This window comes from Elephas maximus, chromosome 17 (genome assembly GCF_024166365.1).
Source record: "Elephas maximus indicus isolate mEleMax1 chromosome 17, mEleMax1 primary haplotype, whole genome shotgun sequence".
NCBI lineage: Eukaryota > Metazoa > Chordata > Mammalia > Proboscidea > Elephantidae > Elephas > Elephas maximus.
Genome location: NC_064835.1, coordinates 71,935,718 through 71,959,830, shown reverse-complemented (window position 1 = coordinate 71,959,830; position 24,113 = coordinate 71,935,718).

Sequence of the window (24,113 nt, the reverse complement as noted above, 5' to 3'; positions counted from 1 at the left end):
GACTCTGCCTGGGGAATGGGAGAGGGTAAAAGGCTCTGAGCTGACAGGAAGGGGGATGCAGCCCCTCTGTGGTATCTGTTTCCATGGCAACACCCAGAGGGGAACAAAGGTCTCAGTGGTACCAGGCCCTCACTGGTACTGCTCTAGGCCAAGGGGGAGACCCTGGAGGAAATGTGGAGACCCCGGAGGAAATGTTGACACTGGACCATGACAATCACAAGGATTGTGTGTTTGCTGTAGGAGCAGAAGGGAGCAGTGTCCAGGTGGAGCTCAGGGAGGAATCAAAACCCACCATTAACGACTTTAGATTTTCAGGCAGAAGATGCCAGCCAAGGCCAGCTTGTCTGAGCAGAGACCGTAGATGCTGGGCCAAACTCATTGGGCTTAAGAGCACAAATTTAGAGGCAAAGAAAAGCTTAGGCAACGGGTTGGGACCAAAACAGGTGCAACCTCTGGAATGGAATTGAGGGCTCCCTCCCAGCACAAGGCAGCTGGGGCAGCTGAAGCCAAGGGCTCTACCGAGGCAGCAGGCAGCAGCAGCTCAGTAACCAGGGTGACCACGTGGGTGTCCAGGGAAGTCTAAGAGGTGGTGATGTAAAAGCTGAGCTTTTGTGGTGCGACAGCTGACAAGGTCCCCTGTGGAAGAGCTGTGCGACGAGACTTATAAAGATGTCTATAGCAAAAAAGGGTGTTAGCAAAGATTGAAGTCCATGTAGCAGCAATCAGTGTTCAAATCCTAGCTCTGCCACTCCCCAGCCACGTGACCTTGGGCAAGTCACTGAAGTTCTCTGTGACTGTTGGTCATGGTTAAAAGTGGAAAATAATAGTACCTACCTAAGAAGGTAGTTGTGAGTGTGAAATGAGATGATAACCTGCAATGTGTTCAGCATTCTTCTGGGCATATTGTGGGCACAAAATTTATGATTATTATAGCAGGCAATGATGTCTCTGACATATTAAGTGAAAATATAAAACACATGTATGGCATGATTCCATTTATGTAAAGAAGAATCGCTATATTTCCCTCTGTGCTTTTATACACACAAAGAAAAGTCCAGAAGGGTCAAGCTTTTAACCGTGGTTACCACTGGGGAGTGAAACTGGGGAAGTCAATGAAAGAGGGTCGCTCCATTTCACTAACTAGCTTGCCTGGGTGTGTGTGTGTGTGTGCATGTGCGCTGTTGTTTTTGGTGGGTAGCAAGGAGGGTAAAGACTTGGGGTCAGGGCATCCTTTCTGTCTTAAGAGGCTGTGACTTGCAAATCGGGCTTCACAAGGCCTTGCTGTTGTTGTCAGGTGCCACGGAGGTGGCTCTGACTCATGGTGACATTACCTATAATAGAACGAAACACTGCCTGGTCCTGCGCCATCCTCATGATCATGGATAGCTAAGACCTTAGTACTTACTTATTGGTCCAAGAGTGTCCTGGGGGTCCTGGGTAACACTTACTGAGCTTTGCCTTGTGGGTGGTACTGTACACAGGCACAGACTGCCTGGCCGCCTGGCTCCTTCTCACCATGGCCCTCCTTTCCCCATGGCCAGGGCTGACTGCTCGATTCTGCCCCAGCCAGGGCATAGCTCTGCCCCAGGTGCCATGCGAATTCAGAACCCAAAACCAAAAACCACACTTGTTGTCATTGAGTTGATTCTGACTCATAGAGCCCAGGCGGGGAAAATCTGAAGCACTGGAAACAAATTCTTTGGTAGTCAGAACTAAGTGAGGTGTGCTGCCTAATTCTGATTGCGGGATGCAGTAGAGACCATTTTCCCCTTCTTCCTTTAGTAATTGAGCACCTGTATAGTAAGCTCGGAGCCTGGAGCCCTGGTGGCGGATGGGTTAAGCACTGGGCTACGAACCAAAATGTCGGCAGTTGAAATCCACTAGCCACTCCTTGGAAACCCTGTTGGGCAGCTCTACTCTGTCTTATAGGGTTTGTATGAGTCAGAATTGAGTTGATGGCAATGAGTATAGTAGGCTGAAGAGCCCTAGTGGTACGATGGTTAAAGCACTCAGTTACTTACCCAAAGGTCAGCAGTTCAAACCCATCAGCCGGTGAGATGTGGCGGTCTGCTTCTGTAAATATGTACAGGCTTGGAAACCCTATGGGGCAGTTCTACTCTGTCCTGTAAGGTCTCTGTGAGTCGGAATCGACTCGACAGGAGTGGGTTTTGGTGGGTAGTGGGCTGAATAATGGCCCCCAAAGATACCAAGTATGAATCCCTGGAAACTATAACCCAAAAAACCACTGTCGGGGAGTCAATTCTGACTTATAGTGACCCCATAGGACGGAGTAAAACTGCCCCATAGGGTTTCCAAGGCTGTTAATTTTTATGGAAGCAGACTGCCACATCTTTCTCCCACGGAGTGGCTGGTGGGTATGAACTGCTGACCTTTTGGTTAGCAGCCAAGTGCTTAAGCACTGTGCCACCAAGGCTCCTTTGGAAACTATAAGTGTTAACTTTATTTGAAAAAAGAGTCTTTGCAGTAGAATTAAGTTAAGAATATTTTTATCATCATCATTATTTTATTGTGCTTTAGATGAAAATTCATAGCGCAAATTAGTTTCTCGTTCAGAAATTTATACACATATTGTTTTGTGACATTGGTTGCAATCCTTGCAATGTGTCAGCACTCTTCCCATTTCCCTTTGCACCCCACGTTCCCCATGTCCCTTCATCCAGGTTTCCTGTCCCTTCCTATCTTCTTGTCTTTGCTTTTGGGCAGGTGTTGCCCACTTGGTCTCATATAAGTTAAGGATCTTGAGTTGGGGAGTCCATCCTGCATTATCCGAGTGAGTCTTATCACAAACATCCTTACAAAAGGGAGGCACTTACTGATTAGTTAGTAGATAAGAACTACTTTAGGTGAAGGGAAGGCCAATACTCAACACAGGAAAGGTCAGCTCATCTGGACTGGACCAAAAGCAAAGAAGTTTCTGGGATAAATTGAAGGCTTCAAAGGTCAGCAGAGCAAGGGAGGGGGTTTGGGCAGAGATTGGAGTGATCTGGCTATAAACCAAGAAATATCTTGAGTTTCCAGAAGCTGGAAGGGGCATAGAAAAAATCCTCTCCCACAGTCTCAGGAGAGAGTGTGGCCTTGCTGACTCTTGGTTTCGGCTCCCTAATACTGATTTTGACCTTTTGGCCTCCAGAACTGTGAGAGAATAAATTTCTGTTGTTTTACACCACAAAGTTTGTGGTACAGTAAAACCTGCAAAAGCCGGAACATGTGTAAGGCAGAAAGCTGTGACTGTGACTTTTGAGAAGGAAAACTCAAATACGTTCTACTAATAGAGAACAATAGAAAAGTGGTAAGCCTGCACCCTGTCAAAAGCAGAAAAGTTGTGAGTGATCCAGAAAAACAAGGCAGTCCCATTGAGTTCTGGCTCTCACAGGTTTGTGATTTGTTACAGCAGCCACAGGAAACTAATACAAGCCCCCTTCCTAAATTTTTAGCTGGAAATATGACCACACAGTGACAGACTACGTTTCCCAGCATCCCCTAAAGCTAGGAGTAGCCATGTGACTATGTTTAGCCAATGAGTAGAAGGGATGTGTGTTAACTTCTGCTTCCTGAGTTTCAAAGTCAAGTTTCTTGCTCTCTATGCTATTTTCCCCCTTCCCACAAACTGGAACTCACAGCCAGCTGTGGCCAAGAGGAGAGGACAATAACCTAGACACAAAGATGAAAGCAGGGGGTGTCCCTCCTGTCCTGCTGTACTACATAAGAGAGGAATACCTACTATTCTTTCTGATTTCAACCACATTGTGTGAGCTCTTCTTATAGCAGGTAGCTTATATCCAGACTGGAGTCCCTGGTGGTACAAATGGTCAACTCACTTGGCTGCTAACCAAAAGGTTGGAGGTTCAAGTTCACCAAGAGGCACCATGTAAGAAAGGCCTGGCAGCCTACTTTTGAAAGCTCAGCCATTGAAAACCCTGTGGAGCACAGTTCTACTCTTACACACATAGGGTAGCCATGAGTTGAAATTGACTTCATAACTACTGCTTCTATATCCTAACTGAAACATTGGGCTTCTTTTGTTTCGATGATCTGGGCATCTATCTACCTGTAAATCTTTCCCACAGCCTATGCCTGGGTCCTGGCTCCTGCTGATCAACCTTCCCATTGTAGATGATTATTCTACATCTGGATTTCAGAATATCACCAAGTCCAGAAATACCAATGGCCATACTTTGCCTGCCTGTTGGGACACCCTCACTGCTGTGTGGTACTGCCTTAATGCCGACTATTGTTGGCACTACCAAAGTTTGCCTGTCATTATGCCCTCCAGATACTAAGCTCTACTGTCACTGCCCCTTCAGCTGGCTTTATCTTCCTAGGGCCTGCCCACTCGAGGTGGAAAGCTAGCTTCTAGGCCCTGACTCCTCCTGGTCCGTCCTGTCCTGCCGCAGTGAACTCAGACACGCCTGGCTATGTCCTGAGGTATGTGGGGAAAGGGTTGCCCAGTTCCCGGCAGGAAACACAGCACGGAAGTACAAAGTCTCCCCAGACTCCTTCCTAGAGCTAACTCCAGAAGCTGACTCTACTTTCTGCTTGAAGTGTCAAACTAGCAAATGACTACCGTAGGGAGTAGGTGATAGAGACACATTTCATTCTTCGATGGCTTACATTTATGTTTGTTTTCCTTCACACAACTTTACGACTGATAATGTGTCATTGAGTGCCGATGTTTGCCAGAGGACACGCGCTGCTTCAGGAACACAGATTTTAAATTTGGAATGTGCACTGATATAACCTCAGGTAAAGAATCACCTGGGGCCGTGGTAAGGGATGCTTTAGATTAACTCTGAGACGCAGAAGGAAACTCATGCAGTATCCTGGATCAGGCAGCTCCTATTTATTTATGCAAAACAATAAGACAAAGTCATTAAAGCCCCCATTCCTCGTAATTGTCTCAGAAATTGCCTTCCCTGGCCGAGCAATTAGCTTTATACAAAGCAAGAAGATATTTGGGTTGATAACCTTGAGTTTTTATGACTCAATCAATATTTTGGTTGCTTCAGGCTGCTTTGCTACTGTAAATTTTGAGTACAGTGCTTGTGGGGTGTATAAATATTTAGCTAGCCGTTGAAGAATCCATTAATGAAATCATCTCTTCTGTTCTTTAATTTAGAAGATACGGTTGGCGGCGTCCTTGTACAAAGTGTTTATTTTAGCTGCTATCATAGATGGGAAACCAGATTGCTATTGGACTGAATGGCTTATTACTTCGCCACTTTGCAGATTCAGACCACAAACATCTCTTTTAGATTAGGCTCCTTAAAACAGATCTTGAATAACCCTAGTTGTTTGCCTCAGATGGTTTTGACCTGATTTTAACTTCACAGCCACTCTACTTTATTGTTTCAAGACTTGCGGTATTTTGTATGTGTGGGTGTGTGCGCACGCGTGCACATGTGCGTGTGTTTACGTGTGCATGAATATCACAGATGTGCTCGGAGTCACAAACAGGATGGATAAGCACTTCTTTCTAGAATGCAATGGCTTTTTAAAAAAGAAAAACCTACGCTTGCTGAGTCCAAAGCCATCACCATCAAACACCCAAAGTGTCACATCAGTGAAGTTTTCTGTCCACTGATTACTTGGTCTAAATAAAGGTTTCTCAAAACATATTCATCATAGCACTTGTTCCTGGGATGTTAAATGAATTCTATTTTGTTTCTGTTTGGATAGTCAAATGGAAAAAAGGGGCGGGGAGCGGGGAACGTACGACCAAGTTATTATTCTCTTCACTAGTTAAGAGGCACCTTGTGGTTGTCGGACTGTACGTATTCCACCTTGTATTTTCCAGGCCGAATTATTAGCAGGAATTTAGCTCTTTATACTAGTGTCCTAGAAAGTAACTATCACTGTTGCCAGTTTTTCTAATGCGTGACTATTTGGTACCGGTACTTGGTTGTAAAAATGGATCAATGTAATAAGCAAAGAGTTCCAATGGTCCTTACTAAAAAAAAAAAAATCCTGATATTTTAGATTATCAGGGACAGTGGATATGAACTGGATATCAGATTATATTAAGGAATTATTTTAATCTTGTTAGGTGTGATAATTACATTTTCTGTAAAATAATCTCTACTTTTTTGGGAGATGCACATTAAAGTATTTAGGGGTGGAATAATGTTCTGTCTGGAACTTTCTTTCAAATACTGCAGCAAAAAAGGAAAGGAAACAAAAAGACAGAGTTAGATTTAACAAGTAGAAACGAATATTGAGGGTTGTTGAATCAGGGTGATGAGTACATAAATGTTTTTATATTTTCCACTGTTATTTAGGTTCAAAAACTTTTTATAATACAAAGCTTAAAAAAAAAAAGTGTGTTGTGGTCAAATAAGTTTGAAAAACTTGGCTTTAATACCATAGACCTTTTTAGAAGGTCTGTGTATGAGCACGTATGTGCATCTTTTAATTTTTTTTCCAGGTCATCTCAAAAGATTAACCTTCTGCCAACACACTAACACACTTTAGGAAACCCTGGCTTAAGTTCTAACAATCAGTTTGAATTGAATTGTCTGCTGACCACTGTTTGACTGCATCATCAAAGTGAGTAGCTTAAACATTGCTTCCCATCTCTCTCTCTATTGCAGTCCTCAGCATCGAGCACTGTGGTTGAACTTCAGCTTCAGGGAGGTCAGGTGGGCTGAGGGTCAGCCCTTGGCTCAGCCACGTACTAGCTCTCTAATCCCAGGCAAATCATTTAACCTCTTTGCCCCTCAGTTCCTTCATCTGTAAAATGGGGATAATAGTACCTACCTCATAGAATATAGAATTATCATATAGAATAAATGAAATAATGCCTGTAAAGCATTTCACACACTGCCTGGTACATGATAAATTCTCAATAATCTTAGTTACTATTATTATTATAATTCATTGTTTAAGGACTAGCTTAGTTACTATCCTCTTCATGAAACCGTCTGAATTTTCTTCACTCAGAACTCATTCCTTTTTCTTCTACATACCTCTAGTGTAATGAATGATTCATTGTAAATATCTTGAGGATAAGGACCATATCTTATTCTCTCTATACGACACCAACATCATAACACAGGCCATCAAGCCCAAAAAGATGAAAAGGGAGTGATCCCAGCAGGCCCATCTCCCTTTAGGTTCTTGAAAACCCCATAAAACAATATCACTTACATATCGTTGCTCAGACACACCTAGCTGCAAGAGAGGCTGTGAAACATAGTATTTATTCTATAGCTCTTCTTAGTTAAGGCCATGCTGTTGTAGCTTTTTTTTGTGTGTTTTTTTCTTTTTTGTTTGTCATATTTGAGATGAGGTCAAAGGGTCAAGACTAATCCTTCAAGGAGTCCATCCATTGCCCACTCTCTACTGAGTGGACAAGACTCTCATTGACTTTAATATTGTGAATTTAGGATAAGAAAACAGTAGCTTCCTTATGTTATAGATATCATTGGGCCTTTGCCATACTAGAAATCAACTTCTGTATTGATGCAGTTTAACATTATTTAGAGGGAAAAAAAAGCCTTCAAATCAAGGAGAAACAGCAGGAGTTCCTACGCAGCAGCGCCATCCCCACTGAGGCACAGCGAGCACATGCACTAAGTATTTTGACAGGAAAACATGCAGATATTTCCTTTGGCAACAGCAAGATTTCACAGTTAGTACTTCCCAGGTCTGAGCTGTCTAGTCATGCTTCTTCCAAAAGACCATGCAGGCAGCAATATGAAATGCTGGCTTTAATCAAATTATACCTGTTTCTTTACCATGAGCAAAGCTCTCAGCCAATTCATGAGCACCTTTTGATTTGATTTTCCTGATGTGATATAACAGTGAGAAATCAGGTTAATCGAGTAGTGAGGACATGCAAATCACAGAGACCTGATCTGAACCAGCTTTTGGGAGGCAATGCTTTACAGCATCTTTTCTAGTGGAGGCAGAAAGAAGTTGATACAATCAAGAACACACAACTCTTAAATTCTCACAGGAATGGCTAACTAATCCATGGAGAATAACAACAACAAAAAATCCACAGATGATCTAAAGCCATTATATTGACTCTCAAATTCTACTTTCTCCTTTGAAGAAATTTTACCTAGCTGGCTAACAAGTACAGAGAGTGATTACTTGAGTATTTTTCCTTTGTCCCTTATCACTTAGGACGTTTCTTCATACTGAAATTCATCGACAAATATTTATTGTGTGTAAAAACGGTATGGGGGTAGTGTCTGACCTGCTCTAACTTCCCAAGGGGAAAGGAGAATCCAGATCAACAGCCAAGGCTGATTCCTATGAGGTGGAGGTCAGACATGTCTTCTCTCTCCGCCATCTTTACCAATTCTGATACCAACAGTTTCTCTCACGGCATTCTCTACTTCTCTGCTGGGTGTGATAATTCATTGCAATGGCCACACAGAACTCACAGACCATACTCACAATTACAAGGTTTATCAGGGAAGTTACAGTTGACAATGCAGGCTCAGGAACACTCAAGGATACAGTTCTTCTATCAGGACAGCCTCTCCTCAGCCATACTCGCAGACACTCCTCTCCCTGGCCCAAGGCCTCTGCCCAAAGACACTCAGCTTTCTCTCTCTGTGGGCCAGGAAGCCCAACACACAGTATCCTGCTGCTGAGTCTCTGCCACCACTTCTCGAGCTCTCTGTTTTCTCAGTCTCCTGCTTCCAGGAGCTTCTCAGCATAGGGATCCTGGGTCCAAAGAACATGCTGGCTTATGAACTTCCTTGGTGGTGATTTGGAATTCTCTCTTCTTTCCCAACTCTTGGGTGGCTCATTTCAAGCCCAGCGGGATGGCAAAACTGACCAAACCCTTTGATGGACCACAATAACCCTATCACACAGTCCCACCAATCGCTCGGTGGAAGTTATAAGACCATGGCTAGAAAGGCCACACAGAAGTGATCCATTGCACCGCAGGCCACACCTTGGCTTTTCTAACCATGGTTCTTTCATATTTGGAGGATAACTTGCCCCTCCCAATCATTTTACCAGTCCAAAACAGTCATTGAAGTGGAAAAGAGTCCTAAGGGAGAGATTACTCAGGTAGCAGCCATTCAGGCCTGTTGCAGGTATCCATCTGATCTTGTCAGTGTCTCCAAAAGTCATCTTGGCTTCACCCTTTCTGGTGTCTGATAAGATTTAGCTGAGAGGAGATTGCTCCCTTACGCTGAGCCTCACGAGGTATCAGCATAGCAAAACTTTTAAGGGACTTTAGGTTCAGCCACTGTACTCCAGTCCAGCGGTGCCTCCACCTTAGCCTACTCTTTCACACTTACAACTCCACACAAAAGTGATCCATTGCACCATATTGTGTATCTGCTGTGCAATGTGAGAAAGACAAAATATGAAGGGAACTGCCCTCACTAAGTTTCTTTTACAATCTGCTTGGTTTTATTTGCAGTTTTTGTTCTTTTTTAACCCAAATTGTGGCATGCTATAGAACCACTGTGCACTTTGCTTTTTTACTTAATTAATTTTGGAGAGAGTACCATATTAGAATATATAGCAATAGAATTGCTTCATTCTTTTTTTTTGTAGTAAATAAATATAACATAAAATTTGCCATTTGAACCATACAACTCAATGACATTAATTTCATTCAGAATTCGTACAACCATCAGTGCTCTTTTGAAATTTTTTCATTCTTTGTTACCACCTACATAATAGTCCATTGTATGAAAATACTATAATTATGCACATAACCAGTCCCTAAATGATGCACATTAAATTTTTTCTATTACAAATAGTGCTGTAATGAATAACTTTGTACATTGATCATTTCCCACCTGTGTAAGCACAGCTGTAGGATAAATACCTAAAAACTGAATTGTGGGGTTGAATTGCAGAGAACACAAGCACTTGAGATTTGGTAGCTGTTGCAATCGAATACCTATTGCCAAAGTGCCCTCCATGAAGGAATGTGATTTAAGGCTCCCATAAACACTCTCAGACATACACTTGGCGCCTCACTGTTGAGTGTCTCATCGAGGGAGGAAATGACCAAATTTTGTGAATCTCGCCAATCCAAAAGTTTAAACTTGACATTTCTTATTTTTAATTTGCATTTCTTTTCATTATGAATGAGGCTAAGCACTTTTTATATGTTGAAGTAGATATTTAGGTCTATTTCTGGAGCCTCCATTCCGTTTCATTCATCTGCCTGTTATCTGTCTTTTTCAGAAATGAGAAGGATGATTCATAATTTAAAAAGAAGGTAGAAGGTACAATCGAGCTCTAGCACTTACTAGCTGGCTGTCTGATCTTGAACGAACCTCTGGAGCTCTTTGATCTTAGTTTCTCCAACTAACCACAATGTTGGATCCTGTGAGTTCATTTATTCGGTGTATGTTTATAGATGAGGGTGGTGGTGCTTCAGTGGTAAAGGTCTTGCCTTCCATGTGGGAGACCCAAATTTGATTGCTGGCCAATGCACCTCATATACAGCCCACCACACTCCCTCAGTGGATGCTGGTGTGTCGCTATGATGCTGAATAGATTTCAGTGGAGTTTTCAGGCTGAGATGGGCTAGGAAGAAAGGCCTGGCAACCTACTACTGAAAACCAGCCAACGAAAACCCTGTGAATCATGGCAGAACATTGTCTGATCTGCAAGTGATCATGGGGTTGGTGCAGGACAGGGCAACATTTCCTTCCATTGTGCATGGGGTCGCCGTGAGTCCAGACAACTCCAGGGCAGCTAACAACAACATGTTTATTGAGTGTTAGGCTCTGAGCTGGGTGCTGGGAATGCAACAGAGAGCAAAAGAAGACACAGTCTCTGCTGTCATGGAGTTTACAATCTAGTGCGAGGAGGGGCAGACACTATTAAGATGATTACATTACTACAGTTAGAATTGCTACCAGTTCTAAAGAAACAAGGCAGAGATCATTGAGAGTCCCTAACAAAGGGACGTAGAAGATGTGGAAGAGAAAGCAGAGAGGCAGGAAAGATTTCCGAAGGTTGTTGTTGTTGTTAGGTACCATCGAGTCGGTGCCGACTCATAGCGGCCCTATGCACAACAGAACGAAACACTGCCCGGTCCTGCGCCATCCTTACAATCGTTGTTATGCTTGAGCTCATTGTTGCAGCCACTGTGTCAATCCACCTCGTTGAGGGTCTTTCTCTTTTCTGCTGACCCTGTACTCTGCCAAGTATGATGTTCTTCTCCAGGAACTGATCCCTCCTGACAACATGTCCAAAGTATGTAAGACGCAGTCTCGCCATCCTTGCCTCTAAGGAGCATTCTGACTGCACTTCTTCCAAAACAGATTTGTTCGTTCTTTTGGCAGTCCATGGTATATTCAATATTCTTCGCCAACACCATAATTCAAAGGCGTCAACTCTTCTTTGGTCTTCCTTATTCATTGTCCAGCTTTCACATGCATATGATGCGACTGAAAATACCACGGCTTGGGTCAGGCGCACCTTAGTCTTCAGGGTGACATCTTTGCTCTTCAACACTTTGAAGAGGTCCTTTGCAGCAGATTTGCCCAATGCAATGCGTCTTTTGATTTCTTAACTGCTGCTTCCATGGCTGTTGATTGTGGATCCAAATAAAATGAAATCCTTGACAACTTCAATCTTTTCTCCGTTTATCATGATGTTGCTGATTGGTCCATTTGTGAGGATTTTTGTTTTCTTTATGTCGAGGTATAATCCACACTGAAGGCTGTGGTCTTTGCTCTTCATTAGTAAGTGCTTCAAGTCTTCTTCACTTTCAGCAAGCAAGGTTGTGTCATCTGCATAACGCAGGCTTTTAATGAGTCTTCCTCCAAACCTGATGCCCCATTCTTCTTCATATAGTCCAGCTTCTCATATTATTTGTTCAGCATACAGATTAAATAGGTGTGGTGAAAGAATAAAACCCTGATGCACACCTTTCCTGACTTTAAACCAATCAGTATCCCCTTGTTCTGTCTGAACAACTGCCTCTTGATCTATGTAAAGGTTCCTCATGAGCACAATTAAGTGTTCTGGAATTCTCATTCTTCGCAGTGTTATCCATAGTTTGTTATGATCCACACAGTCAAATGCCTTTGCATAGTCAATAAAACACAGGTAAACATCCTTCTGTTATTCTCTGCTTTCAGCCAGGATCCATCTGACATCAGCAATGATATCCCTGGTTCCACGTCCTCTTCTGAAACCGGCCTGAATTTCTGGCAGTTTCCTGTCGACATACTGCTGCTGCCGCTTTTGAATGATCTTCAGCAAAATTTTGCTTGCGTGTGATATTAATGATATTGTTCTATAATTTCCACATTCAGTTGGATCACCTTTCTTGGGAATAGGCATAAATATGGATCTCTTCCAGTCTGTTGGCCAGGAAGCTAGCTGTCTTCCATATTTCTTGGCACAGATGAGTGAGCACCTCCAGCGCTGCAACTGTTTGTTGAAACAGCTCAATTGATATTCCACCAATTCCTGGAGCCTTGTTTTTCACCAATTCCTTCAGAGCAGCTTGGACTTCTTCCTTCAGTACCATTGCCACCTCTTGAAATGGTTGAATATTGACTAATTCTTTTTGGTATAATGACTCTGTGTATTCCTTCCATCTTCTTTCGATGCTTACTCCATCATTTAATATTTTCCCCATGGAATCCTTCACTATTGCAACTCAAGCCTTGAATTTTTTCTTCAGTTCTTTCAGCTTGAGAAATGCCGAGCGTGTTCTTCCCTTTTGGTTTTCCATCTCCAGGTCTTTGCACATGTTATTATAATACTTTATTTTGTCTTCTCGAGAGGCCCTTTGAAATCTTCTGTTCAGTTCTTTTACTTCATCAATTCTTCCTTTTGCTTTAGCTGCTCGATGCTCAAGAGCAAGTTTCAGAGTCTCCTCTGACATCCACCTTGGTCTTTTCTTTCTTTCCTGTCTTTTCAGTGACCTCTTGCTTTCTTCATGGATGATGTCCTTGATGTCATTCCACAACTCGTCTGGTCTTCGGTCAGTAGTGTTCAATGCATCAAATCTATTCTTGAGATGGTCTCTAAATTCAGGTGGGATATACTCAAGGTCATATTTTGGCTCTCGTGGACTTGCTTTGATTTTCCTCAGTTTCAGGTTGAACTTACATATGAGCAGTTGATGGTCTGTTCCACAGTCGGCCCCTGGCCTTGTTCTGACTGATGATATTGAGTTTTTCCATCGTCTCTTTCCACAGATGTAGTCAATTTGATTTCTGTGTGTTCCATCTGGTGAGGTCCGTGTTTATAGTCGCCATTTATGTTGGTGAAAGAAGGTATTTGCAATGAAGAAGTTGTTGGTCTTGCAAAATTCTATCATTTGATCTCCAGCATTGTTTCTATCACCAAGGCCATATTTTCCAACTACTGATCCTTCTTCTTTGTTTCCAACTTTTGCATTCCAATCACCAGTAATTATCAATGCATCTTGATTGCATGTTCGATCAATTTCAGACTGCAGCAGCTGATAAAAATCTTCTATTTCTTCATCTTTGGCCCTAGTGGTTGGTGCATAAATTTGAATAATAGTCGCATTAACTGGTCTTCCATGTAGGTGTATGGATATTATCCTATCACTGACAGCGTTATACTTCAGGATAGATCTCGAAACATTCTTTTTGACGATGAATGCAACACCATTCCTCTTCAAGTTGTCATTCCCAGCATAGTAGACTATATGGTTGTCCCAATTCAAAATGGCCAATACCAGTCCATTTCAGCTCACTAATGCCTAGGATATCGATGTTTATGAGTTCCATTTCATTTTTGATGATTCCCAATTTTCCTAGATTCATACTTCATACATTCCAGGTTCTGATTATTAATGGATGTTTGCATCTGTTTCTTCTCATTTTGAGTCATGCCACATCAGCAAATGAAGGTCCCGAAAGCTTTACTCTGTCCACGTCATTAAGGTCGACTCTACTTTGAGGAGGCAGCTCTTCCCCAGTCATCTTTTGAGTGCCTTCCAACCTGGGGGGCTCATCTTCCAGCACTATTTCAGACAATGTTCCGCTGCTATTCATAAGGTTTTCACTGGCTAATGCTTTTCAGAAGTAGACTTCCAGGCCCTTCTTCGTACTCTGTCTTAGTCTGGAAGCTCAGCTGAAACCTGTCCTCCATGGGTGACCCTGCTGGTATCTGAATACCGGTGGCATAGCTTCCAGCATCACAGCAACACACAAGCCCCCACAGTACGACAAACTGACAGACACGTGGGGGTTCACTTCCAAAAGAAGTGAAGGAAATGCCATGGAAGTTGAGATCTTGTGGGGAAGGAGGAGTTAGCCAGGTGAAGCTAGGGGGTGAGTGGAGAGGAAAGGTTTTCCAGACAAATTTCCTGGCATGTGAGGACTTGGTGTGAACAGAGAACACTCTAGCATATCTAGAGATGGGAAAATGACAGGAAAGAGGTAGGAGGTGAGACAAGGCTAAACAAGTAGACAGGAACCAATCCACAAAGAGTGCTGGATAAAATTTTGGTTTTTATCCTAAGCATTTGTCTTGCCTGGGACCTCTAAGAAGTAAATTCCAAGCTAAAGACTGAGGGTGATACTTCTTTGGGAGGTGAAAGCCTAGGACACTGAGGGTGAGGAAAAAAGGAAGTGAGGCAAGGAAAGATGTGAAGCAATGCAATACTATATGTTACCACTCTGGTCACTGCATCACAGCACCCCATACCTGCAAAAAAAAAAAAAAATCTAGTTGGTTATCAGGTGTGTTTCCGTGACTTCTCCGGAAAGTTTACACAGAAAACTGTACCTCAGAGCAGTACTAAGGGGGAGAAGTACCCGTGGCCATCAAGTCGATTCCAACTGATAGCGACTCTATAGGACAGAGTACAGCTACCCCGTAGGGTTTCCAAGGCTGTCATCTCTATGGAAGCAAACTGCCACCTCTTTCTCTCTTGGAGCAGCTAGTGGATTGGAACTGCCAATCTTTTAGTTAGCAGCCAAGCTTTTAATCACTGTGCAACCAGAGCTTCCAAGGGGAGAAAGGCCTGACCGTGGGGCAGAAAGCACCCCCCAAGGGGCTGAAGGAAAGGAAGGAGGATGCAGGAGGGCTGTAGCAGAAAGTTGAGGATCTGGTTCAATGGCCTCGATTTTTGAAAAGTAGGAGGCAGGCCATCTGCAGATATGTGTGGTGGGGTAAGGAGGTGTTTAAGGGAGTGCAGAGGGCTCACAATACTTCTTGAGAAGAACAGAACCTCCCCACTTCACAAGGTCCTGAGGGAACTTCAGTCCATGGGCAGCTTGGCGGAGAGAGACTTAGGTGGAGGGATGGGGAAATGGGGGGGGGGCGGAAGTAGGTGGGTCACATGCCTACCCCTTAAATCCCACCTCCTCTGCTTACCCTCCAGCCAATCTTGCCTCTGGTCTTTCAGTATGTTGACAAAGAAGCAAATGAAGTGTGTCTGACAAACAGCAACTCCCATTTTTTTGGCTGCCAGATAACTAAGAAGGGGTTATTTTTATGACTCACAAATATTAGCTTAACACAGGACCCAATGCGTTTTCGAAAAACCTTCTATTATTGTGGCCTCAGGGTGACACTTCCAAATGTCAATCCTAGGAAACAAACTGCTGTGAGCATCCACAAAAACGTCAACACTGCAATGTGGTAAAAGCCTTTTGTTCCTTGGGCTTTTCTTTTCGGACCTAGGCTAGGACCTAACTGTTTAGCTTGTGGTTCAGGATGATTTGTGTGGGGCACCTCGGTAGGTGAGGTGTGGTGGATTTGGCATTTTGCCCATGGAACACTGGGCAGGAGCTCCAGTTACAAATTGCAGCTGTATAAAATAACAGGAAACGTGGGGCTTTGAAAGATTCCACTGGAAAGATGAATTATTTGGAAAAGGGTTATGCAGCAGCCCCGTGTGTTTTGGGAGAAAAGGTGGCCGCGCAATTTTTGATAGCGCAAATGAAAATTCTGCTACCAGACTAAAGAAGGGAAGAGAGGTCCTTTATTTAGCCTTTTTCCAGAGGACTCAAATTTAGCTTTAAAACTGTCTTTATACTCTTTGTTAGAAGACAAGGGGTTAGAAACAAAAGTCAGATGGAATCCCGGAAAGATTCGAGGCTTATAAAAGAAAAGATTTGGATTTCTTAATTCTCTGAGATGACTTCCTTGTTTGTTGAGGTTTTTTTCATTTTTCTCCCTACTATCCTCCAGCTATGAGTCAGAATCGACTCGATGGCACTGGGTTTGGTTTGGTTTTTAGCAAGGTTCAGTTCTGTTGTACATAGGGTCGCTATGAGTCAGAACCGACTCAATGGCACCTAACAACAACAACTACACCATCCTGCAGCTGGCCCCCCAACATTTAACAATTTCCTACACGTCCATTCACCACGGACATTCATTTCCCTGTCGACATGAAAATGTTATTCAAATAAACTCAGAACTTCTGGGTGGACATTGGCTCTGGATTTAGCCTCTCTGTGATGTCCGGAAGGATAAACTATCATTTATTGCACGGCTGGGACAATCCTGAATATCAGACAAGCTGATACTGAGATAGGCTTGCGTACAGTTTTCTATACATTTGAAGTAATTTAATTCAGTCTCTGCAGTGCACACTGATTCTGAAGTGCCCACAAATTGTAGGGGAGTTGGTATTTGGGAGGAAAAAAAAGGAGGGCATTTCCTTGAGTTCCCTGAGACATCCATCTATGAATGTATATAGAAAAGGGCCATATGTTTTTATGGAGGGTCATCTCTTTGCTTTGGCTTTAACATCACTTACCTGAAGTCCGCCCTGGGGAGATTTATTCGGCATGAAGGTTTACTTGGGCAGTGGGAGGCAGAAATTTTCTCTCTCCATTTTCATCCCTCCTATTTGAGCCTGACCACCAAAAATGATCAATGTTTGTTATCTGGCATGATTAGAGAATGTTCAGGTTCATCAATTATTTGGGTTGATGAAGATCAACTCTTTGAAGACTTTATACATGGCGATGTGTACTTCACACCCCATTTTGGTGGCCCTGGAACTCAGGCAGTCTGAGAAGAGCAGGAAAGCACTTCAGAATCTATTAGTGCCTCAGGTCATCACCAGGAACAATTTATCCTCATGGAAAATAATGCCAAAAACCAAACTCACTGCCGTTGAATTGATTCCGACTCACAGCGACCCTGTAGGACAGAGTAGAACTGCCTCATAGGATTTCCAAGGCTCCAATCTTCATTGAAGCAGACTGCTACAACTTTCTCCATTGTAGCAGTGGCTGGTGGGTTCCAATGGCCGATGTTCCAGTTAGCAGCTGAGTGCTTTAACCACTGTGCCACCAGGGCTGTGTCATAAAGCAGAGATTTCCAGTTAATAATGGCCAGAAAAATACAGCTTTTACTGTAGTTCCGTTAAGCTTCAAATTGAATTTTTAAAAGTTAGACAAATGTTGTTTTAGAGACTATGATGTTAGCACCTGGTTTCCTGTCATTCATAAGATCCCTAACTCTGTCTCTATGGCTGTCTCAGATATGAAGGGACAGGATGGCAGTAACAATTATGAATGTGAACCTTGCCTTTTGTGTTCCTCGTGTCCAGTGTCTCTGTTTTCTCTAAATTCCTCACCGCCATCGTCTTCCACCTACTTTGACTCTGGTTCCTAGGGTCTCTAACCTCTTCTTCAATAATCAACAGTTTCACGGCCTGTACGCTAGGGGTCTACCACCCATCTGTCAGTTTGTCATACTGTGGTGGCTTGTGTGCTGCTGTGATCCTGATTTTTCAGAAGTAGATTGCCAGGCCTCTCTTCTGAGGTACCTTTAGGTGGACTTGAACCGCCAACCTTTCAGGGTAGCGGCCAAGTACATTAACCGTTTACACTGCCCAGGCACTTTGCCATATAATAAGCATTCAAGAAATGTTGAGAATTAAAAAAAAGACCAAACTTACTGGCCTGACACAGACTGGAGAAACCCCAAGGGTATGGTCCCCAGACACCCTTATAGCTCAGTAATGAGGTCACTCCTGAGGGTCACCCTTCAGCCAAAGATCAGACACGCCCATAAAACAAAATGAGACTAAATGGGCACACCAGCCCAGGGGCAATGGTAAGAAGACAAGAGGGGACAGGAAAGCTGATAATGGGGAAACCAAGGTCAAGAAGGGAAGAGTGTTGACATGTCGTGGGGTTGGCAACCCATGTCACAAAACAATATGTGTGTTAATTGTTTAATGAGAAACTAGTTTGCTCTGTAAACCTTCATCTAAAGTACAATAAAAAAAGAAATGTTCATAATTATTATACTTGTTTAGTTATACATACATCATCTTCTTAATAGCTCTTGTAGGTGGATATCATCCCAACTGTAAAAGCAAAAAAAAAAAAAAAAACCAAACCCACTGTCGTCGAGTCGATTTCAACTCATAGCGACCCTGCAGGACAGAGTAGAGCTACCCCATAGAGTTTCCAAGGAGCACCTGGCAGATTTGAACTGCTGACCTCTTGGTTAGCAGCCGTACCACTTAACCACTACGCCACCAGGGTTTCCCCCAACTGTAATAAAAAAAAAAAAAATAGTCGGGATTATTGTTCCACTCCTTTCCCCGCCCACTGTGATTTGCCATTGATGTTGGACTTGGCCTTGTGACTTGGTTCAGCGAAAAATATGTTAGCAGACATAACACATGCAGAGGCTTTAAATGTGCTGACTCATTCAGACTTCCCCACTTGGGTTTTCTGTTGCCATAAGAGGATGAAGGACTGTAGGTCCCAGAAGAGCAAGAGACATGGAGCAGAGCCCCCAGCCAACCCACATGCTCGTTGCTTGATGCCACTGAGTAGTGGGGTGGACTGTGATGCACTAATCACTGCCTGATACACAATCTTTTGTTGTTGTTGGCTACCATCAAGTCAGCCCTGACTCAGCCTCCATACACAATGGAATGAAATGGCTGCTTGTTCCTGTGCCATCCCCATGATCCACTGAGGATGGGACCTTTGTGATCCAGATGGTTTTTGTTGGCTGACTTTTGGAAGTAGGTTGCCAGGCCTTTTTTCCTAGTCTATCTTAGTCTGGAAGTTCTGCTGAAACCTATTCAGCATCATAGCAACACACACACCTCCACCGATGGATGGTGGCTACGCATGAGGTGTATTTGCTGGGAATCAAACCTGGATCTCCCTCATGGGAGGTGAGAATTCTACCACTGGACCACTAATGCCTCACGTGATCCTTAGATGAGGAAACTGAGGTCCAGAGATCCTCATTTCAAGACAAGACATGGAAATGTTATTAAAAATTACATTTAAAATTGAATTAAAAATAACATTTTGATAAAATATTATTTAAAAAAAACCATGGTAATGTTATTAATAAAAGAAGCTCTTTTTAAAGAGCCAGGTGAATGTGCCTCTGTTACTCAAAAACTGGAGATATCATTAGGCAAACTATGCTTAATTGAGGACTTCAAGCAAAAATTCAGAGGAGGAATCATTTAATCCTTGAGGGGAACAGGTTAAGAAGACATCAGGGAGAAGGTAATACTTAACCTCCACTACAGCCTTTTGTAAGGCGCTTTGGTGGCACAATGGTTAAGCACTAGGCTGCTAACCAAAAGCTCAGAGGTTTGAACCCGCCAGCCACTCTGTGGGAAGAAAGGCCTGGGGTTCTGGTCTCGTCAAGATTATAGTCTTGAAAACCCTGTGGGGCAGTTCTACTCTGTCATATGGGGATACTATGAGTCAGAATCGACTCAATGGCACCCCAAAACAACAACAATGCCCTTTCATAAATCTCTGGCAATTTTGGAGCTACCAACGAACACTTTTGGATGCTATTGTTCTAGGTCAACCATGAAGGTGAGAATTGCTCACTTTGAATAAAAGACTCAAGCCATTGTAGAAGCTCACCAGGTGTAGCATCATTTCCGACCAACTGGTTTTCCGGCCAGAGTACTACTGTCCTGCTGAGCCCCTGGCCTGGAGGTGGGGAGCCCCTGGACACCACTTTGCTAATTCTTGTTCACCTTCTGGGAGGTTTATTTTTAGTAGAATGTATTTCAGAAGTTTGAGAAAACAAAATACGTCATGTGAGTCTTGGCAGAGCTAGTTTTGGATGGCTACAATTTAGCTATTGCAAAATCAGATCTATGTGCAGACAAGACAAAGCTTGCAATTCTGGGCTAAGACAGTGGGCATGCCAAGTTTAAATGTAGAAAACATTGCTTCTGGAACGGTTGACCCAAATATAACATAGAATAGGAGATGTTATTATCTGAAGTTCTAGTGGCTCAAGTTTTCTTTAACATACATGGGCTCTGGATCAGACAGACCTGGGTTCAAATCCCATTTCTGCTACTTATTAGCTATGGGACCTTGATATGAACCTGCTCTGGCCTCAGTTTGAAAATCTGTAGAGTGGAGATAATAATACCTACGTCAGGCGGTTGCCATGAGAATTAAACGAGAGAATAGTGTAAAATGCCTAGGAGCAAGCAAGGTCCATGGTGGGTCTTGACGAGTGTTGATGTGTTAAATTCCATTGCCTTTACCTTCCTGCATAGATATAGGTGCCATTTTTGTTGTAGGTGCTGTTGAGTTGGTTCCAACTCATAGTGACACCATGTACAACAGAATGAAACACTGCCTGGTGCCATAGGTAGAGATATATAGCTATCATTGGTCTCAGGAGAGTCCTTTTCTACCACCAATCTTTGTCCTCGGCACATGTGAAAGCGTGGGGCAGAGACACTGGAGTTGGGAGGTTGGAAGGAGACTGGAGAAGGTAAAGTTGTTACCGCCATCAAGTCAATTCCAACTCATGACGACCCCATGTGTCCAGGGTAGAACAGCTCCACAGGGCTTTCAAAGCTGTGACCTTTCAGAAGCAAATTGCCAGACCTGTCTTCTGAAGTGCCTCTGGGTAGATTTGAACCACCAACCTTTTGGCTAGTAGTCAATTGCTTAAGCCTGGCACCCAGGGACCCCTGGACAATGTAAAAACTAGGAGCAGAAAGACTCACACAAACACTAGGGAAAAGATTGGCTTTCTATCTGATGAGCTGTGGACAGTTTCCTCCTCATGAGGAAGGAAGGGTGAGGCAGTGATGATTCTGTGAAGGAGGAGTGGGAACTTGAGGCTTTCCTAGCTAGAGCAGAAGGCACGAGAATGGGGTGTTAAAGGGGTCTGCGGGGACTAGGAAAATGGCTCAGGTGGGAAGAGCTTGAAACCGTTCACTGGGGCCAAGTTGGGAGAGCAGGCAAGTCAGAGGAGGAGGAGAAAATGGAGCAGTGATAGCCAGCCTGGCCACTGGTAACAGGAACTGGAGCTGCTGTGTCAGGGCCACCTCAGATAAGACAGCTAACGTTTATAGACTGCTAAAAAAAAAAAATTTTTTTTTTTTTTACCATGGCTATTTTTTTTTTTTTTTTATCAACTCATGCAATCTTTATTACAACCCTACAGCAGCTACTATTATTACCTTCTCTCAGGCCAGTTCCAAGGGGCCTCCCAGTGCGCCTGGCTTTCGCACCCCTTGCCGAGCCCCTTCTTGCACTGAGTTAGGGTCGCTGCGGCCCCTGATTCCTGCCTGTGGCACTGCCAATGCAGGTGGTGCTTCCGTAGCTCTGACTCAACACCCTTTTGCACAAGCCTGTGGCGTTCGACTTCTGCTGCAGGCAGCAGACCCTGAGGTACTCCAGCCTTGCCTGCAGTCCTGAACCAGCCAGGCCTGCCCCTGCAGGCCTGACCCCTGAGGGTGGGAAGAACAGGCTTGATTCTGATAGCAAAGGAGGGAGGTGACGGATGGCACCAGTCCCTAACCACGTCACTGTTCCTGCTGGCGGGGAATCAAAATGCTTTAAGGAGACAAAGCCTTTTGTTCTATAATAATGGAAGATATGAGATTTAAAGAGTAAATCCCACCAGAAGAAAGAAGTAGGCACGGACTAGAACTCACGCTCAGACTAAATGACTCTCAGAGCTGAAATCTGCACAGGGAGAGACAGGGGCTGGGACTGGGGGTGGACGCAGGCCAGGAGAAGACCCCACAGAAGGAGGAAAAAGCAGACAGAAAGGGAAGGCTTGATTTAATCAGATGAACAATAGTTCCTCCAACTAGTCCTGTCCGGAAGAGCTCCTGAGGTCCACCTTTGGAAATCTCCAGATTTCAGCTGGGACAAGGCCGGACAAGCAGCTGTGCAAGGAAGCGGGTGGGTGAGAGTAATTGGATTGCTTTACCGGACACTGATTTGCCAGAAAAGGAAGTGGGGGTGTCAGGGACATTATTTCCACTTCCTGGTTACATATGCAAACATGGAACAACTGAGTCCTAACAGGACAAGGCAATAAAACAGGCGACCACCGGAGGAGGTACCACGCCCAGCGCATTTCAGAATGGAGTAAGGGACTCCAGAGAGCAGTACACAGCTGCCACCTCAAATCTAAAGGACGATAAAGGTACCACAAGAATTACTTTCTTTTTTAAGCTAGTTCCAAAAAGACTGGACATTACCTCTCCACCTTCAAATAAAATTAAATAAATTATAGTACATGCAGATGATGGAAAAGTATGTAATCACTAAAGAAACCTGGTGGCTTTATATGTTCTGCTATGGAGTGATCACCAAGACAAATGTGAAAAAAAAGCAAGAGGCAGAACAGTCTAGGTAATATGCTACATATGGTATGAAATATCTTTTACTACATTAGTGTAAACCAGTAACATGTGTGTCTTAGTGATCTAGAGCTGCTATAACAGAAATACTACACGTGGGTGTCTTTAATCAACAGAAATTTATTTTCTCACAGTTTAGGAGGCTAGAAGTCTGAATTCAGGGTGCCGGCCCTGAGGGAAGGCTGTCTGTCTCTGTGGGCTCTGTGGGAAGGTCCTTGTCTCTTTGAGCTTTTGTTCCTGGGTGGTCTTCACGTGGCTTGGCATCTCTCTTCCCCCATCTCTGCTTCTGCTCTGTTGTTTAATCTCTTTTCTATCTCAAAAGAGATTGACTCAAGATAGATCCTACAATAACCATGTCTCATTAACATAACAAAGACAATCCATTCCCAAATGGGATTATAACCACAGGCATAGAGGTTAGGATTTACAACACATATTTTTGGGTGACACAATTCAATCCATAACACATGTGTATCCTTGTATATGCCTGGAATGTCTCTAGAGGAACACACATGAATTTGTGTGCTCTGTTACAAAACAATATAATATTACAAAACAATATGGTGAAGGTTGAACAACATGATGGTCATGTTTAATGTCATCGAATGTGAAGATGGTTGAAATAGCAAGTGTTTTGCCACACGCACACACAATAATAACAAGCTTATAAGTCAGGAGAGTGACTGTCCCTGAGGGGGATGATAACTGAAAGGCACCACACGGAGGCCTCTAGGGTATGGCTAATGTTCTATTTCTTGACCTGGGTGCTGGTTACAGGATGTGTCCAGTTTGTAAAAGCTCATTCATCTCTACTTACAAGTTGTGTACTTTTCTATGTATATGTTATGCCCCCGCAAAATTTCAAAAGGGACATAATTTTGAACAATAATAATAAAAACCTAAGTCCAGATACCAGGCCATCCAAGAGGTCCTCCAACCCATTCCCAGCAGGATTAGTCCCGACTATTACTCACGTGGAAACCCTGGTGGTATAGAGGTTAAGTGTTGCAGCTGCTAACCAAAAGGTCGGCAGTTGGAATCCACCAGGAGCTTCTTGAATACTCTACAGGGCAGTTCTACTCTGTCCTATAGGGTCGCTACGAGTTGGAATCGACTTGACAGCAACGGATTTATCACTCACATGGCCAGTTCAGGACAGGGGATGAAAGAGGTTTCCATTTCAACGTTTCCCAATCTGGCCTCATTTACTCTTTCCTCACGCCGCCCTCAGCCTCTGGTTTGTCAATTGCTTCAGGATTTTTTTTGGTTTGAAACAGATTAAGCCGCAGTTGTTCATCTGTCCCAACGTCTGACCACCGTGCTTCTGCAGCTCTCAGGGCTGGGGTGCTGAAGGGAGCCTGCTGACTGGAAAACAGAAGGGAAGTTGTTTCATTTCATGCCAGTACTTTTCAACGTGAGCAAGCGTATATCTTGTACAAAAAAAGAGGCGAAGACTTAATTCCTTGACCCCTTTAATTGAGAAAAAAAAAAAACAACATACAATTTTTCTGATATAAAG